This window comes from Equus asinus, chromosome 12 (genome assembly GCF_041296235.1).
Source record: "Equus asinus isolate D_3611 breed Donkey chromosome 12, EquAss-T2T_v2, whole genome shotgun sequence".
In the NCBI taxonomy this organism is placed as follows: Eukaryota; Metazoa; Chordata; class Mammalia; order Perissodactyla; family Equidae; genus Equus; species Equus asinus.
The window spans coordinates 3485972-3505352 of NC_091801.1; the positions used below are offsets into that span (position 1 = coordinate 3485972).

Sequence of the window (19381 nt, forward strand, 5' to 3'; positions counted from 1 at the left end):
ACAACATGAAACTGAGAGAAGGCCAAGCTGCCACATCAGGAGCAGAACTGCACAGGGGGAGAATGGGACAAGACGAGGCTGATGAGGTCCACAGGAGCCAAGTCATGAAAGGTCTTGGATTTCATGTTGAGTCCAGGAGAGGTGGGAAGCTCTGCCGTGTTTTAAGGCCACGAATCATGTGATTGAATTTAGTTTGTGTGTCTGTGTGTGTGTGAAGAAGATTGGCCCTGAGCTAACATCTGTTGCCAATCTTCCTCTTTTTGCTTGAGGAAGATTGTCACTGAGCTAACATCTGTGCCCATCTTCCTCTATTTTATGTGAGATGCCACCACAGCATGGCTTGACAAGTGGTGCTAGGTCTGCACCCGGGATCTGAACCTGTGAAACCTGGGCTGCTGAAGTGGAGCACGTGAACTTAACCACTACACCACCAGGCCGGACCCCCAATTTACATTTTTAACAGGTAACTTGTCATCCTGTCTGGTATGGATTAGATTTGTAAAGTTTCCAACTTTTCTCGAGTTGTTCAAATCATTGGATTAGTGCTGGTCACCAAGGAGTAGTTGAAATCAGCATATAGAAGCACTGGCTTTGGGGTCTAACTTAGAATCTGGTTAGGGTTGTAGATGTCCCCAAAATGAAACAATCAAGGGAAACTGGAAGAGGAACATGCATGAATGTACGAGTATATATTGTATGTGTGAGTAGGCATGAATGTAGGAATATACATTTATATATATATATTAAGCACCACAACTAAATGCTCACAATCACTATAACCTATGTTGTGATTGTTTTATTTATTCCTAATATTACTTTATCTTCAACTGACATTTACTTTGGGTTATATCATGAGATGTGAATGGATTGAGAATGAGTTACGCTGGCATCACTTTGCCTCCTTTCGGTCACTTCTCTTGCATGATGGATGACGTCATGTCGTCCTCTGCTGCGCGTTTGTGGCTTAGCCTTCATGTCTGAGCCTCCATTTCGTCTAAGTGAACGACTCAAGCAGTAGGAACACATTATAGAATTTTCTTGGAAATGTTACAGTTGGAAAGGACTTCAGTGATCATCTTTTTCATGGGTTTCGCACTGTGTTTTGTGGAATCTTAGGTAGCTCCTTTAGGGTGTCTCAGAGCTGCCTGCCTGGGACGCAGACGTGGGTTGAGGCTGGCAATGCTCTGCCCGCCTCCCGCGTTCACTGGAGAAGCCTGCTCACCTGTCGAGCTTTTGTGCAACATTTTGTTTGGAGAAAGCTTAATGCTGCTACAAAGTTGGAAAATCTCTCATCTTGTCCATACACTAATTTTCGTGGGATGACTCTGAGGACAGGATTGTAAAAGCATTTTCCCAGGTCTTAATGAAAGAAGCAGGATTTTCCCCTAACATGTGGTGTAAGTAACCCACTAATGCCATTTCCCACACAGATATGCTGGTGTGTAAATGAATTGGCATGAGTTGTTTACTGAGAAGCCCAACCATTTCAATAAGAAACATAGAGTTTGTAGAGAAAACTGGAATTAAGAGGTACACAATAGGCCCATGAAAGCAAAATATTATGCCAGTGTGTGATAAAATAATTTTCTTGCTTAAATTATACTGCTTTGTTTAGGTCTATGTTTAAATATAACAGCATTTACCATAGTCCCTTACAGATAAATAGATGTCCAATAATTTTTTTCTAACTATTTTTAGAAATATTTAGAAGGAAGCTACACAGGAATTAGCAGAAAAGAAGGAGCAAAATATTTTTCAGTAAGAATTAGCAAAAGAATTAATTAACCCCCATTTACTACACTATTAATTAACCCCCATTTACTACACTATCTCGTTTTGAAGTCACCATGCAAATGTAAGGACGTGGCTACCATTTTCAGGTTAGTAAGACGTGAAGATTCAAATGCTGGAATATCAGCAGAAATTCTCATTTTTCTAGGAGGAAATGGATTTATTTTTGGTAGTTTCAAAGGTCTGGTTAAGAGCACCATGAAAGATTGGTGGAGGCATCCTGTGGGCAGGAATAGTAATCAGAGAATTTAACCGCCAGTAGGATGTGAGCCTAAAGCAATCAGAGTGGTTGCTGGCAGTAGGGCTGGAGCGGGCGTTTGGGGGTCCTCTGCTGTATCAGATATTACCTTTGCAGTTGCTGGATGCTGGCTGGAGGAAGGGATGCAGGACTCAGGATGGTAACCATTTGCCAAGTATTATAAAAATATTTCAGTGTACTGGTGTGTGCTGGCTGAGATTTAGCCCTTGTAATGGGAATAAAGAGTCTCTCTTTGAAGAGTGCTGTGCTGGAAATTTATCTGGATCCACCAAATTTGTTTCTTAAATCTCTCCTCCTACCCATTTGTGCACTTGTGCAAAATCTGTTCTTGAGTTTGCTCTTCAAATGCAGACGTCACTCCTCAGGACCTCTGCTTTGCCTCTACTCCTCATCTACTAATATCTTAGGCTTTGCTAAATCAGCTGCCTCTGCTATTCCTAGTGACTGACCTCAGGTCATTGTGCTTGATCACTTTAGGATAATTTTGGTCGCTCAAAGAATGCTATCACACTATCCAATGTAAGGTGAGGAAAATACAGAGATAGTGCAGGGACCTTTGAAAGTTAAAAGGGAGGTGCTTCAGATGCAATTAATATTTATGCTCTGGTAAAATACTTAAATGATCTGGGAGACAATAAGTGGTATTGAATTTAGACCCTCTTTTCAAAATAAAAAAAAAGACGACAAGCCTCTGGGGTTGAATAAAATTTAAGATTATTTAATTAACTTAAGGATACTTAAAAGTATATTTCGTTATTAGATTATTTTCAGCCTTGCTTTCATTAAACACTTCCCAACCTACCTGATCATAAAAATCATGTATGGAGCTTGTTAAAAATACCTATTTCCATGTCTACTGAATAAGAATTTCCAGGGAAGGACCTGGAAATGTGAATATTAAGACACACCCCGATTAAATCTTATGAACAAATAATTTGGGAGACTCTGTTCTATCTTATAGATCATGTTGTCATAAGGCAGTGTTGAGGAACCATCAGAATATTCAGTAGGATACTCAGAAAAAACCTTGCTGCTAAATTTATAGAAGTAATACTTTTGTAGAAAATGCATTAGTGCTTTAATGTATCAATGTGTTAGAATGATATAAGAAAAAAATTGTGAAAGGCTTAGAAATGGACAGAAAAGATTGTTGGATGTGCTCAATGGAAAATTAGGCATGGTCTACCATGCAATTCCAGGTTATGTATTGTAGATCTAAAACTATTTTACAATTTTATAAGTAGGAGAATACTGATAATGATGTGAAGGATTCTTTTCCATAGAAAGGCAAATTGTATCCCATGGAGATGCAGTTGATTATTATTATAATTATAATGCTATAATAGGACATTATTATAGGACAGTAGGACAATAGGATATTATAATAGGACAATGATTATTGTCCTATTGATATTGGCCAATTTTTCATGGTTTAATCATGTTTATTTCAACATTTCTCTCTCTTTCTCTCTCTTTTTTGGATTATCTTTCAAAAAGTTTGTAACATCTTACTGTTTTCCTCAAGAACTAATGAGTCAAATATCTTTGAGATGCGTTCATTTACTATTTATATGACATTCATAACTATGTTCTCTTTTAAAAATTATCAGTGAACAGGATGCTACCCACATCTTTTTTATCCACCCTGAGAAGAACAAGAACCAAGCCCCTCTAATATTGGTTTTCCACAGGTATCATGTACCCAAAGAGTATGCATAGCGCCTAGTTGAAATTAATCAACCACCCTGGAACTTTCCTTTTAAAAAGGACATAGAGTATTACAAGTTTTCAGGAACAGAGAAAACAGTTCTGGAGGCAAGCCTAGTCTAGAGATTTTCTGCACTATATTAGACAACATCACACATGACAGTTTTCAGAGCAAGAGGATTACTGTTAAGTTACTGCATGGAAACCTAAACTGGGTCTTCTCACTTTTGTCTCTTTTTCCTGCCCTGGAAGAGAAAAACTCCAATATGTGCCCTCGTCTGGGTTGCCCAAGAGTAAGTAATGCATCCTCGATTTCATATTATTTAGTCTTTCATAGGTACATTTTGTGCACTCTCTATGGGTCTAGTTCTTGAGCTTGGTGATGAGGGAGATAATAAGACATGTTGCCTACTTTTGACACATAACCCATTATAATATTAATAATAGAGGAAGGTATAAACTATATGGTTACCATAGAAACACCATTAAATGGGCAAGGGGTGTCAGGAAATTGTAACAGAAAAAGTGACATTTAAATATGGTCATAAATTTCTCTCTGAAATAGAATATTTACTTGGTCTTTTAATTACAGAAGTAGTACATGAATACATTCTAGTTGTAAAAAATGTCAAATGTTGAAGCAAGTTCTTTAAGGATGAATTAGGGAGGTAGACAAATCCATGAGTGGGAGGTGGATCTGGAGGGAGAGGATATAACAGGGAGTGGAAACACATGAGCAAAAAGAGATGTAGGACAGCCTGGCGTATTTAGGGAATGTGAATAAGTCATTCGATGGCAGCAGGACACAGAATATTGTGGGGAGTGCCTGGAGATGAGATTGCAATGAAGGCTGAGTCAAGGTTGTAAAGGGCTTTGTATACTGTGATTAGATGTTTAGTTTTTCCCCTTTTAGGCAGAAGAATAACTTGATTGCATCTGTCTTAGAAAGATCCCTTTGGGAATGGACTGATGTAGGGAAGGTCTGAAGGCAAGGAATCTAAAGAAGTTTCATCTGCATAGTTTATTTGAAATCTCACAAAAGTGCGGGCATTGTTATTTCCATTTTCTCAACGAGGAAATCAGGATCTAGAGGAATCAGGTCATTTCTTTCCAAGGTGATGAGCTAGTAAGTGGTAGAATAGGGATCTGCCCTCATGCCTCTAAGCCCAGGTGTCTTGTTCTAATCTTCCTGCCATTCCAGGGAGACGTTATTAGTCATTAGGTGATAATCATGGAAGGCATGGAAGGCAGGGCAGTGAGCACAAAACAACCACAGACCAGTTAAGGCCAACAGTGTGTTCACAACTGACTAATTGTGGGTTAGCAGTTCAGAGAGTTTTGAGGCTAGAAATGAGAAGACCTGGATTCTCATTCCATCTCTGATCTTAACCAGGTGGGTGACTGTGGGAAGTCACTGAAGCATTTTTGTAATTCCACCTCTTTCTCTGTGGAGTTGGGATGTTGGACTCGTTAATTTCTAGGGTCCCTTCCAACTGTAAACGTCTATGTTTCTTCACAAATATCATGATGGGCTGGCATGTTTGGAAAGAGGGTCACAGAGCGTGTGAGGCTATTTGTCATTGCCATTTCAATTTGAGATGTGATAACTGTCTTTTCTCTTTCTTTGGCATCATCTATGTGCTTTTAATATAGGACATACCACATACATACTATACATTACACTGTAATTGCCTACAGGGGTGATATTAAAAATATTTAATACCCACTTTGGCATAGGCACTAAGGTAATAGAAGGCATACAGCTGTACATAAGTGGAAAGGTCATCTGGTGCACACTAGCTGAGTGTCAGTTCTGATGGCTTGCACGTCTGTCTCTCCTCCGGACTGTGAGTGACTCAAGCACAGGAACTGTGTCTTTCTAATTTGGGATCCCAAGTCCTAAGGCAGTGCTCGCCTCACAGTCGGTGCCCAATCAATGTTGTTAGATGAACAAACCATTTCCAAAGTCTCCTCCGTGTTTGACGGGCTCACGTGCTCAGTGCATGCAGCTGTGTTGCACGAGCTTGAAATGAGAGAAAAAGATGCCCAAATAGCCCAGCTTTTAGGAAAAAGCTGCCAGTCCCAGGGGCAAACAGTAGCAGAAATTCCTAAAATACTGGGCACTCACTAATTTCCAATGATCTTTTCTTCCTCCCTTATAAAGTCAATAATTTCATAAAACTTGAACTACTTAAATTTCATCCAAAAAAAAGTATTTCAATGGCAAAAAACTTATTACTTCTTCAAACTCACTTTATAGGCTGTGGCATTTTCCAGTTAATAGTAAAAAAAATTTGCCAGTGTAGGTTTAGTTCTTATCAGCATCTCTGGGCTCCCCTTTCTTAATCTCTTCTTGACGGTTTGTCCCTTCTCTGATTATCTGATCATGTTACTCTGTGATTGTGAGTCTTCCAGAAGCCCAGGATGGCTGAGCCAGCATTTTGAATCTATCTTGGGAGCAGCTATAACAGGAATAAAAAAAGAAAAAAACCTCGCCCAAGACATGTTGGTTAAAACTCCTCTTATTTATACCGTGAATTGTACAATCTTTAGTTCCCTTATCTCCCAACCACCCTAGCTACAGCATCAGTGCCTGGATTAGACTGATAAAACAGCTCTATTGTAGACATGGAGCTCCAAACCAGTGTTTAGAAAATGTTTGTCTTTAAAGCTTAATGACTCCGTGGTTTTTTTCTTTTAAGTATACTTTTTGTTGAGGAAGATTGGCCCTGAGCTGACATCTGTTGCCAATCTTCCTCTTTTTTCTTTTCTCCCCAAAGCCCCAGTACATAGTTGTATATCCTTGTTGTACGTCATTCTAATTCTTCTTTGTGGGATACCTCCACAGTATGGCTTGATGAGCAGTGTGTAGGTCCACGCCCAGGATCTGAATTGGTGAACCCCAGGCCCCCGAAGCAGAGTGTGTGAACTTAACCACTCAGCCATGGGGCCACCCGCTTCTTTGCTTGTTTTTAATTTTATGATATGAGGTCACTTTGTCCATTTCTATTTTGTATTACAATATTTAGATTTCCTGTAATATAAACACTTGTTAATTTTTTTAACAGGATTTAAATATGCTCCAATTGTACATTTTAGTATCTATTAGGACTTTTTCCCAAATACACTTGGTTTGTCCATGTTTTGAATTAGTTGCATGTTTGTGAGCTGAAGCATGATGACGGATGTGTGACATGTGACAGAGAAGTATATAGGGGCGTCATTAAAAGCATGGGCTCTGGAATCCACAACCCAAATTCAAATCCTGGCTTTGCTCTCCCTCCTCCCCCACCCCCAGCCCCCAGGTTGTACATCCTTGAGCAAGTGACTTTATCTAAGACTCTGTGTACTGGTATTTAAAGTGGGTAGTAATGATACCTAAATCAGAGAATTCTTCTAAAGCACTTAGCACAGGATTGGGAACACAGTAAGCTCAAAATAAATGTTAGCTTGAAAAGTAAAAACATAATGACAGTAAAGCTCAGATATATACATATTAGATGTGATATTATCACTACTCAGCAAAAAGTTGTGCTTAGTGATTTCAAAATTCATTTAATAAGTGAATTCTATTCCTTAACGTTGGTCGATTCCTTCCTTCCCCACTTTATTATTATGTACAGGACACTGTGGATACAGACGTAACCCCAGTGGGTATTGCCTGCCTCCACCCAGTCCAGTGCTGGAGTTCCGCTTCCTTTACTATTGAAATAGCAATGCCTTGAATCCTTCCTACCATGATGAGATACCCGGTATCTCTCTCATGAAAGTTTTTCTATGGTTCTTTCTTCCTCCTACTTGTAATTCTTGAGTTGTTGGCTGTACTCATATCTTGTCCTCTATTCCCGATCTTTTCTCTACACTCAAGTCAACCCCAAAGGGTCAGAGCCCTCCCTTTTCCTTCATTTCCTCAAAACACTACTCACAGAAGGCATTTGCATGTGTCAGATTTTCTTTTCTGAAGGATTTTCTGTATCTTGGAATAGTGCGTTGGATGATCCAAAATGGAATACTTCATATTTTCTTCCTTCTTTCTTTCCTCCTCTTTTCACTGCAGGAAGCTGACTTTGTTCCTGAATCTCCTGTCCTCTTGCCTGGGAGCTGCTCCACTCTCTCCAAAGGCTCCCGGCCCATCAGTCTCCTTCTCACCCCGGCCCCAGAGCTTCAAGTTTCTCCAACTCCATTATGCGGAATGATTTAGTTCTCTCCACATTTGTCTTCGCCATTTTGGCCATTGTCTTGGGTGCTTTATTTTCCTAAACAAATGTTTTCTTCTTAAGAGGGAATCTGCTGACAGCTTTTAAATAATATTCCCTCACCACCCTTAACTCAAAGATAAATAAGCTATAATTCTTTCTCTTGTAGCCACAGTTTATTCTCAACAGAGTGATACTTTAAAATTGGGAGTCAGTTCACTTCAGCCCTCTGCTGGAAACTCTGTCTGGCTTCCCAGCTCACTCAGAGCAAGAGTCAAGTCTTTGCAGTGCCTACACAGCCCCAGGAACCTGCCTGGTCATCTCTCTGACTCCATTGTCATCCTCCTCTCCTCCTCTCTCATTCTTCTTCAACAGCACTGGTGTCTCTGCTGTTTCTTTTTTTTTTTTTTTATTTTTTTTTATTTTTTTTTATTAATGTTATGTGGATTACAAGCTTGTGAAATTTCAGTTGTACATTTTTGTTAGTCATGTTGTGGGTACACCACTTCCCCCTCCGTACCCTCCCCCCACCCCCCCTTTTCCCTGGTAACCACCGATCAGATCTCCTTCTCAATATACTAATTTCCACCTATGAGTGGAGTCATATAGAGTTCGTCTTTCTCTGACTGACTTATTTCGCTTAACATAATGCCCTCGAGGTCCATCCACATTGTTGTGAATGGGCCGATTTTGTCTTTTTTTATGGCTGAGTAGTATTCCATTGTGCATATATACCACATCTTCTTTATCCAATCATCAGTTTCTGGGCATGTAGGCTGGTTCCACGTCTTGGCTATTGTAAATAATGCTGCAATGAACATAGGGGTGCAACGGACTCTTGAGATATCTGATATCAGGTTCTTAGGATAGATACCCAGTAATGGGATGGCTGGGTCATAGGGTATTTCTATTTTTAACTTTTTGAGAAATCTCCATACTGTTTTCCATAGTGGCTGTACCAGTTTGCATTCCCACCAACAGTGTATGAGGGTTCCTCTTTCTCCACAACCTCTCCAACATTTGTCGTTCTTGGTTTTGGATGTTTTTGCCAATCTAACGGGGGTAAGGTGATATCTTAGTGTAGTTTTGATTTGCATTTCCCTGATGATTAGCGATGATGAACATCTTTTCATGTGTCTATTGGCCATATTCATATCTTCTTTTGAGAAATGTCTGTTCATGTCCTCTGCCCATTTTTTGATCGGGTTGTTTGTTTTTTTGTTGTTAAGCAGTGTGAGTTCTTTGTATATTATGGAGATTAACCCTTTGTCGGATAAGTGGCTTGTAAATATTTTTTCCCAATTAGTGAGCTGTTTTTTTGTTTCAATTCTGTTTTCCCTTGCCTTGAAGAAGCTCTTTAGTCTGATGAAGTCCCATTTGTTTATTCTTTCTAGTGTTTCCCTCAACTGAGGAGTTACAGTGTCCGAAAAGATTCTTTTGAAACTGATGTCAAAGAGTGTACTGCCTATATTCTCTTCCAAAAGACTTAATGCCTCAGGCCTAATCTTTAGGTCTTTGATCCATTTTGAGTTTATTTTGGTGTGTGGTGAAAAAGAATGGTCGATTTTCAATCTTTTGCATGTGGCTGTCCAGTTTTCCCAGCACCATTTGTTGAAGAGACTTTCTTTTCTCCATTGTAGGCCCTCTGCTCCTTTGTCGAAGATTAGCTGTCCATAGATGTGTGGTTTTATCTCTGGGCTTTCAATTCTGTTCCATTGATCTGTGGACCTGTTTTTGTACCAGTACCATGCTGTTTTGATCACTGTAGCTTTGTAGTATGTTTTGAAATCAGGGATTGTGATTCCGCCGGCTTTGTTTTTCTTGCTCAAGATTGCTTTAGCAATTCGCGGTCTTTTGTTCCCCCATATGAATTTTAGGATTGTTTGTTCAATTTCTGTGAAGAATGTTCTTGGGATTCTGATTGGGATAGCATTGAATCTGTATATTGCTTTAGGTAGTATGGACATTTTAACTATGTTTATTCTTCCAATCCATGTGCAAGGAATGTTTTTCCATCTCTTTATGTCATCGCCTATTTCTTTCAAGAAAGTCTTGTAGTTTTCATTGTATAGATCCTTCACTTCCTTGGTTAAGTTTATCCCAAGGTATTTTATTCTTTTCGTTGCGATTGTGAATGGGATAGAGTTCTTGAGTTCTTTTTCTGTTAGTTTATTGTTAGTGTATAGAAATGCTACTGATTTATGCACGTTAATTTTATACCCTGCTACTTTGCTGTAGTTGTTGATTATTTCTAATAGTTTTTCTGTGGATTCTTTGGGGTTTTCTATGTATAAGATCATGTCGTCTGCAAACAACGCGAGTTTTACTTCTTCGTTACCTATTTGGATTCCTTTTATTTTTTTTTTCCTGCCGAATTGCTTTGGCCAGCACCTCCAGTACTATGTTGAATAGGAGTGGTGAAAGTGGGCACCCTTGTCTTGTTCCTGTCCTCAGAGGGATGGCTTTCAGCTTTTGTCCATTGAGTATGATGTTGGCTGTGGGTCTATCATATATGGCCTTTATTATGTTGAGGTACTTTCCTTCTATACCCATTTTACTGAGGGTTTTTATCATAAATGGGTGTTGGATCTTGTCGAATGCTTTCTCTGCGTCTATTGAGATGATCATGTGGTTTTTGTTTTTCATTTTGTTGATGTAGTGTATCACGTTGATTGACTTGTGGATGTTGAACCATCCCTGTGTCCCTGGTATAAATCCCACTTGATCCTGGTGTATAATCTTTTTGATGTATTGCTGTAATCGGTTTGCCAAAATTTTGTTGAGGATTTTTGCATCTATGTTCATCAGTGATATCGGCCTGTAGTTCTCCTTCTTTGTGTTGTCCTTGTCAGGTTTGGGGATCAGAGTGATGTTGGCTTCATAGAATGTGTTAGGGAGTTCTCCATCTTTCTCAATTTTCTGGAACAGTTTGAGGAGAATAGGTATTAAGTCTTCTTTGAATGTTTGGTAGAATTCTCCAGAGAAGCCGTCTGGTCCTGGACTCTTGTTTTTGGGGAGGTTTTTGATTACCATTTCTATTTCCTTACTTGTGATTGGTCTATTCAGATTCTCCATTTCTTCCTGATTCAGTTTGGGGAGATTGTAGGAGTCTAGGAATTTGTCCATTTCTTCCAAGTTGTTCAATTTGTTGGCATATAGTTTTTCATAGTATTCTCTTATGATCTCTTGTATTTCATTGGTATCTGTTGTGATTTCTCCTCTGTCATTCCTGATTTTATTAATTTGCGCTTTCTCTCTTCTTTTCTTGGTGAGTCTGGCTAGGGGTTTGTCAATTTTGTTAATTCTTTCGAAGAACCAACTCTTTGTTTCATTGATCCTTTCTATTGTCTTTTTTGTTTCAATATCGTTTATTTCTGCTCTTATTTTTATTATTTCCCTCCTTCTACTGACTCTGGGCTTTGTTTGTTCTTCTTTTTCTAGTTCCGTTAGGTGTCGTTTGAGGTTGCTTACGTGAGCTTTTTCTTGTTTAGTGAGGTGAGCCTGTATTGCGATGAATTTCCCTCTTAGGACTGCTTTTGCTGCATCCCAAATGATTTGGTATGTCGTGTTCTCATTTTCATTTGTCTCCAGATAATATTTGATTTCTTCTTTAATTTCTTCAATGATCCATTGTTTGTTGAGAAGCGTGTTGTTTAGTCTCCACATTTTTGCACCTTTCTCTGCTTTTTTCTTGTAGTTGATTTCTAGTTTAATAGCGTTATGATCAGAAAAGATGCTTGATATTATTTCAACTCTCTTGTATTTATTGATGTTTGCTTTGGTTCCCAAAATATGGTCAATCCTTGAGAATGTTCCATGTGCACTTGAGAAGAATGTGTAACCTGCTGTTTTTGGATGAAGTGTTCTATATATATCTATTAAGTCCATCTGGTCTAATTTTTCATTTAATTCTATTATTTCCTTGTTGATTTTCTGTCTGGATGTTCTGTCCATTGGTGTTAATGGTGTGTTGAGGTCCCCTACTATTATTGTATTGTTGTTGATGTCTTCTTTTAGTTCTATTAAGAGTTGCTTTACAAATTTTGGTGCTCCTGTGTTGGGTGCATATATATTTATAAGTGTTATGTCTTCTTGGTGGAGAGTCCCTTTTATCATTATATACTGTCCCTCTTTATCTTTCTTTATCTGTTTTGCTTTGAAATCTACCTTGTCTGATATTAGTATAGCGACACCTGCTTTCTTTTGTTCATTATTAGCTTGGAGTATTGTTCTCCATCCCTTCACTCTGAGTCTGTGTTTGTCTTTGGGGCTGAGGTGTGTTTCCTGGAGGCAGCATATTGTTGGATCTTTTTCTTTGATCCATCCTGCCACTCTGTGTCTTTTGATTGGGGAGTTCAATCCATTTACATTTAGAGTGATTATTGAGACGTGGGGGCCTACCACTCCCATTTTGTGTCTTGTTTTCCGGTTTTCTTCAGTTTCCTTTGTTTCTCGTCCCATGGTTTAATCTGTTCTGATGTAGAGCTGCTACTCTCTGTTGTTGTCCTTCTACTTATCTCCTCTGCTCTTGGTTTTGTAGCCCCTTTCCTTTTTTGGATTTTTCAGGAATGAGGGTTTTCCTGAGGATTTCCTGAAGAGGAGGTTTTGTGGCAATGAACTCCCTTAATTTTTGTTTATCTGGGAAAGTTTTTATTTCTCCATCGTATTTGAAGGATATTTTCGCTGGGTAGAGAATTCTCGGCTGTAGATTTTTGTCCTTCAGATTTTTGAATATATCATTCCACTCTCTTCTAGCCTGTAAAGTTTCTGCTGAGAAATCTGCTGATAGCCTGATGGGGGTTCCTTTGTAGGTTAGTTTCTTTTGCCTGGCTGTCCTTAATATTTTCTCCTTGTCGTTGACTTTTGCTAGCTTCACTACTATATGCCGTGGAGTTGGTCTTCTTGCATTGATAAAGTTTGGAGATCTATTGGCTTCTGTCACCTGAAGATCCATCTCCCTCACCAGATTTGGGAAGTTCTCAGCCATTATTTCTTTGAATAGGTTTTCTGCCCCTTTCTCCTTCTCTTCTCCCTCTGGTATACCTATAATCCTTACGTTGCATCTCCTAATTGTGTCTGATAATTCTCGGAGAGTTTCTTCATTTCTTTTAAGTCTTGCTTCTCTCTCCTCCTCTGCCTGCAACAATTCTATATTGCCATCTTCCAAATTGCTAATTCTTTCCTCCATATTATCGGCCCTACTGTTCAGAGCATCTAGATTTTTCTTAATCTCCTCTATTGTGTTCTTCATTTCCAATATTTCTGTTTGGTTCTTCTTTATCGTATCAAACTCTTTTGTGACATAGCTCCTGAACTCGTTGAGTTGTCGGTCAGAATTCTCTCTTAACTCATTGAGAATCTTAATGATGGCTGTTTTGAAGTCATCGTCATTTAGGTTATATATCTCATTTTCTTTGGGATTGTTTTCTGTGTATTTGTTGCTTTCTTTCTGTTCTGGAGATTTAATGTATTTTTTCATATTGCTTGATGTTGTTGATTTGTGCCTCCGCATGGAGATAGAGTTTAGTTGCTCCTTTCACTTGTTTCAGCTGCTGCAGTGGGAGGAGCAGCTGTTTATATTTCACCAACCAGGAACCCTGTCCGTAGTTGCTAACTGGGCCTGGGCCCCTCTTCGTAGCCACAGTGGCCCTTTGGATTCCCTCCTCTGCCGTGGGGGCCGTCACAGGGGGGCTTCAGGCTGCAGGTGCCTACTGTTGCAGCCCACCTAGATGTGCTCTCTCCTTGGGGTCTGCAACAGTGTTGTGGGCTTTTCTAGCGGCCAGGGGTGGGATCACTTATATTTGTCGCTCCGTTGCTGTCGGCACCCACCAAATCTCACTTGTCCTCTATGGGTCGCAGGAGAGCTATTGGCATCTTCTACAGTCTGTGGTTAGTACACCTAGCTATGCTGCTTTTGCCCTGGGGTCTTCCAGCCTTGTGGCTGGCGGCTGGGTGCCTTCTACTGGTGCTGTGCAGAGGCTTTCCCTAAGGCTGCTGTGAGCCTGTAGGGTTTCCCCCTAGGCTACTAAGCTGGGTCTCTGGAACTCTCTCCAGCCCCAGTCCTCTCTGAGATCTCCGGCAATCCCTAGCCTCACGGGGTGGGCAACGGCAGCTGGGGGTCGCCCCGCCCTCTGGGATTCTTTCCGGGCCTCTCCTGGAGCCATGAATGCTCAGCGTGGCCCCTCTGCTAACGGCAGACAGAGAGTTTTGTCTGCTGCCCGGGCGGAGCTCCGGCGCTTCCCCTCCGGGTCGCAGAACCGGCCTTTGAAAGTTCCCCCCGCCCCGGTCCTCTCCGAGATCTCTGGCAATCCCTAGCCCCACGGGGCGGGCAACGGCAGCTGGGGGTCGCCCCGCCCTCTGGGATTCTCTCCGGGCCTCTCCCGGAGCCGTGAATGCTCAGCGTGGCCCCTCTGCTAATGGCAGACAGAGAGTTTTGTCTGCTGCCCGGGCGGAGCTCCGGCGCTTCCCCTCCGGGTCGCAGAACCGGCCTTTGAAAATTCCCCCAGCCCCAGTCCTCTCCGAGATCTCCGGCAATCCCTAGTCCCACGGGGCGGGCAACGGCAGCTGGGAGATCTCCGTGCCCTCCGTGTCTCTCTCTGGGACCCTCCGGGCGCCCCGAGCACCAGGCTGGGTCTCCCTGCCAATGGCGGGGAGAGACTCTCCCCGCGTGCTCAGGTGTGCAACTCCAAAGTTTCCCTCTGCGTTTAGGAGTAATTGCAGGGGGTTTAGATAGGGTTCTGGTCACCTGTTTCCACCGTCGCTCCTCTGTTGTGTTCTCGCTCCTGCCCTAGATGTGTGTGGATCCTCTGGGGGCATCCGTTGGAAGAAAGCCGCTTGCGGGTACTAGGCTGCCCGTCGGGGTCGGAGAGTTTTCACCTATTTCCACATCCTCCCGGAGGAAAGTCCATCCGCCTTCTGATGTATAGTCGCGTGGGTGTCTCAGACGTCCTGAGATGCTGTCTGGATATCCTTTGTCAAGCGATAAGTGTCCAAATAATTATAGACTCGAAGGGCGAGAGACAAAGAGGACTACTCACGGCGCCATCTTGGCTCTTCTCTCTCTGCTGTTTCTTGAACCTGAAACTTACCCGCCACATATTCACCAAACACATTTTTACCTCGGGGGCTCTGTGCTTCTGTTCCTTCTACCTGGAAAGCTGTTCACTGGAAAGCTCTCCAGAGACAGAGGCAGCAGCAGGTATTAAGGCATAAAAGAGTCAGGTGCTTTTAGGAGCCATAAGGCTTTTAATATGGCCGAGCTTAAGTTCTGTATGTATATTCAGGGCACCATGGTTCCAAGTACTGGCCACAAACCTGGGGCACCAGGGCAGATGTGCGGATAAACTAAGGAAGCTTCAGCACCCGTCTTCCTTCCAAGGACCAGAGAGAGGGCTTATCAATGTGTTTAGAAGGTTGTATATTTTTGTAAAATTTGCAAAAGTAAGATATTTTAACTGCAATTGGTTAAAGCGGTGGTCTCTTTTCATTCTGACTCTCTTTTGTCACACTTCTCGTGTTGAGTAGTGCTGAATGGTCACAGGCAATTTGGGGATCTGCCATCAAGGGAGATAAGCTGGGGACTCTTTTATTTGACTTTAGTGGAATAATATTACATGGTTCCTGGTCGCTTCTGTGTACAGCTAAATTTTTGCTAGCTATCTCTGAATGACTTCCAGGAATGATGCTGCGCCAGCTCACCGAGCATCAAGGCATGAAGATGCAGGGCCAGGAGTCAGGCTGAGATATGAATGTGTCCTTTCGTGCCAAACACAAGAAGAAGGAAGGTAGTGAGGGGGAACAAGTGAGAAATCATCAGACTAGAAATTAGTCTGAGGAAAATTCTTCCAGCTCATCTGTAAAAGAAACTGACATTTTCCCAAATTTGAAAACAAACAACAATCTAGGTGCATTGCCTACAACAAACCGAAACAGACTCCCTAAACTGCCCTGCAAGATCCCTTCCTTTATTTTCTCAGTTACTGCTCCCGTGCTGCTGAGCAGGACCCTGTGCAGATGAGACTCTGTAGAATGCCATCACAAATTCCCATCCCCTGATCAGATATAAGGTAGCCCAGCAACGTTGCACAGCAGTCTGTGCATCCATCTCTGATTGACTCCTGTCAAGTTTCCCCATAGGATTATTCTAAAATTTCTTCCTTTATCTCAAGAAAATACTACCCCACACCACACGACACCTGCCAAACTCAATTGACTCTCATTTATGGTTACCAGCCATCCCTGCTTACCTTGGACCGAGGGATTTCCCAGGAAGTGGGACTTTCGATGCTAAAATTGGAAAAGTCGTGGGTAAACTGGGATGAGCTGGTCACCCTGTGTACTTCCATCTCATTTATCAAGAACAAGAATTTAAGAGACAGCTGACAGGAATTTATCCTCTCTCTGCCATAAAATTATTCCTTTTTCTCCCCATCTGCTGATAATTTATTCCCAACCGAGGGAGAATTATTTTTCTTCTTTCCCAATGTGATCCCTACAGCTGTGTCCTGATGTATGGGCCCTTGCCTTTGGAATCTTGCCTTTTCAACTGACTCTCCTTTTTGTCATTTTAAATGTTTCCCTTTCACCACTTTTCTCCCCTCCATCTATAAAGACATGGCTTTCCTTGACTATTTTCCTCTAAAGCTATCATCCTATTGCTCTTCTTTCCTCTTACGACAAATTTCTTGAGAGTAGGCCATGAACTCTGCCTGGACGCCCTCAGTAGCCGTGCTCTTGCTTTTGTCCTCACCATCTCACGGAGACAGTTCTCTTAAGCTCGGTGATGACTGCCAAGTGGTCCAACCAATGGTCTTTGCTATTTTCCATTCTTTCACCCCTTTGGATTCTCTGATGCATTTTCCCTGTTGATTTTTATTCCTGAAACGCTTTTTTGTCATGGATTCTCTACACTGCCCCTTTACTCTATACTGCCTGATACTCCCTTTAGCTCCCTGATTCTTTCTCTTTGTTTCCTCAGCTTGACTTCTTTTTTCTTTGCGTGCTCTAAAAGTGGGTGTTCTTCAGGGTTTTAGCCCTAATCTTCTCTCTATACATTCTACTAGTTGGTTATTTCATCTATTTTTATGAGTTTGACAATGATTTCAAAGATGGCTCCAAACCCTGTATCTTTATATCTAGACCCTCCCTTGAGACTGAAAATTTTGTCCCTAGCTATACCTTGGATATCTTTAACCAGAATTCCTTCTGACCTCTAACCTTGGTATGTCTAAATATAAGTTTCGGAGGATATTCTCTCCCCACCCTCAAAGAAAGCTCGTCTTCCTGAGTCCTCTCTTTCTTCATGAGTATACCTGTTTTGTTTTTCCAGTAGTTCTGACGATGATTTTTTTCATTTAGAAATATTAACATATACAATTATATAAGTGCCTTAAATATCTTAAAAATTTAGTTAACGTACATGAAAATTTAGGTCGTGAAACTTTTGTAGTGTTAACACATGTATGTCAGCGTAAATAACTATGACAATGACTGTCCTTGTTTTATGTTGAGAGAGACAGAGACACAATAAAGTTTCTCTTTCTGCAAAAGGTTTTTCGTGGAAAGATGATGGAAGCGAGGTTCTGGGCCAGAGAGCCCGAACCACACCTGTGCAGTGATGGGTCCTGAACCGTCTGAGTCGGAACGGAACGGACAGCTTTCCTCCTTTGGGCCCCTGACTTGGGACCGACAGAGGAAGAGAAACAGGCCTCTCTCCCTCACACCCTGGCCCCTTCCCCCAGGACGCCCTCCTTCCAGTCAGCCCGCCTCTGGCTTTTCCACACGCCGACGACCGCTCGTCGGCATGGACCCACCTTCCTTGGGGGACACCACCACACGACTCTCCCACTCGTCTGCCTGCCTTTCGTTGGCGTCGCTGCCAAAGGCGAGGGGTAGGGGTGGCGGTGGCAGGGACGGCAGGGGCCCAGCGGCTCTCTTGCGGGTGAGGAAGTCTTGCTGGTTCTCCTAGGTCGGTGATCTTTCTCGATCTCCACACACATTCTTCGTTTGGGGAGCCAAGAGACGCCCTCTGAGGAATCCCTATGGCCAGGGTCGATCACTGACTCGCTGCCTCGGGCTCGGCCTCTGTCCGTCTTGTCTCTCTCCCTCCCTTCCTCCCTCGTAGGTCTCTGTGTGTGGACGTCTAGGTGGAGGCGAGGCAGGGAGGTAGACTGACCTACCGACTGGCCGTCTGTCCACCCACCCACCTACCTCGTTGTTTATCACACTCTCTACATGGAGATAGAATTCTCATCCCACCGAATCCATCCTTTCCGCGGGGCACAAGCCAGTGGCCTTCGGGAGTCTCTCCCCAAGGTGGCGCATCCGTCACCTCTATCTATTTCCAGAAGGTTTCCGTTTCCATCCCCTCCCTCCGAAAGAAAAAACGGCCCCACTCCTGGATCTGTCCCACCACCACCACCACCACGACCACCGCCGCCATCTGCTCTCGCCCTCTAGGGTTGGACCGTTCTAGCTCTCTCCTCTGCGTAGAATCGCAACGTAGGTCGCCTTGGATGTCTGGCACCTCTCACTTAGCAGAAGGTTTTGGAGGCTCAGGCTGGGCCACGCTTTGGCCCGGGTCAGTGTTCCGTTCCTCTGGACGGCTTCCTCGTTTTCCACGAGAAGGAGCTGTGAAGACGGAAAGGAAGGGCGGATGGATGGCTTTTCCCATGCTACCGAGTCCCTCTCCCCTTTTTCAAAAAGCGTGAGGGGCGGTTGAGAGGATCCTCTCTGATGACAAAAGTCAGAGGCACCCCGGTCAAACACCGTGCGAGGCGTTGCGTTGGTGTGTTCTCACAACGAGAACATGTCCCTGTCAGCGTTTCTTCTTGTTATCATTCCAAGAGAATTCACGTGTCACCTTGTCTCCCTAAAGGTCTTACACTCTCATGCTCCGCAGTGGTCACATGCTGTGGATGGTGTGCACCACCCCTCGCCCCCGGTACACCTGTTTTTATGGTCATCTGTGCTCAGAAACTCAAGGTGACAGTTCTCTACCCTAAGGAGCTCCTTTCTCCTAATACAAATTTAATCAGTTGTCACACATCATGAGGTCTAACTCAGAAATGTCTCTTGCATCTGTTTTTTTCTAATCCAGTCATCCTGCTGCCATCCCCCTAAGTCAGGTCCTCATGGGATCACATTGACCTCACATCCTCACCAGTCTTCCCGTTTCTGACCTTCCGCCACCAATCCGTCCACACCCTCTTGTCTACACTGACTTCCAAGCTCCTCTAGACATGACCTACAACTTTGCTCCTAACCCTTACTGCTCGTGATCCCCTGAACACATCTGTGCTCCTCTCCAGGTGGCCTTCCAGCTACTCCTTACATATCTTCCATGAGAAATCACTGCATCACCCTTTGCCCACACTTTTCTCCCCATCTAGAGTGACCCTATCCCATCACAGATTTTAAAGTTTATGTT

The 19381-nt window shown here is 42.6% G+C and overlaps 1 long non-coding RNA gene across 1 annotated transcript in view; it reads left to right on the forward strand.

The window, feature by feature from the left end:
• Positions 1 to 337: 337 nt before the first annotated feature.
• Positions 338 to 19381, forward strand: part of LOC123290075 (uncharacterized) — an 89585-nt gene continuing 70541 nt past the window's right edge. The window contains exon 1 of the long non-coding RNA XR_011493090.1: positions 338 to 463. This is a non-coding gene — a long non-coding RNA (uncharacterized lncRNA). The remainder of the gene's footprint in view (positions 464 to 19381) is intronic.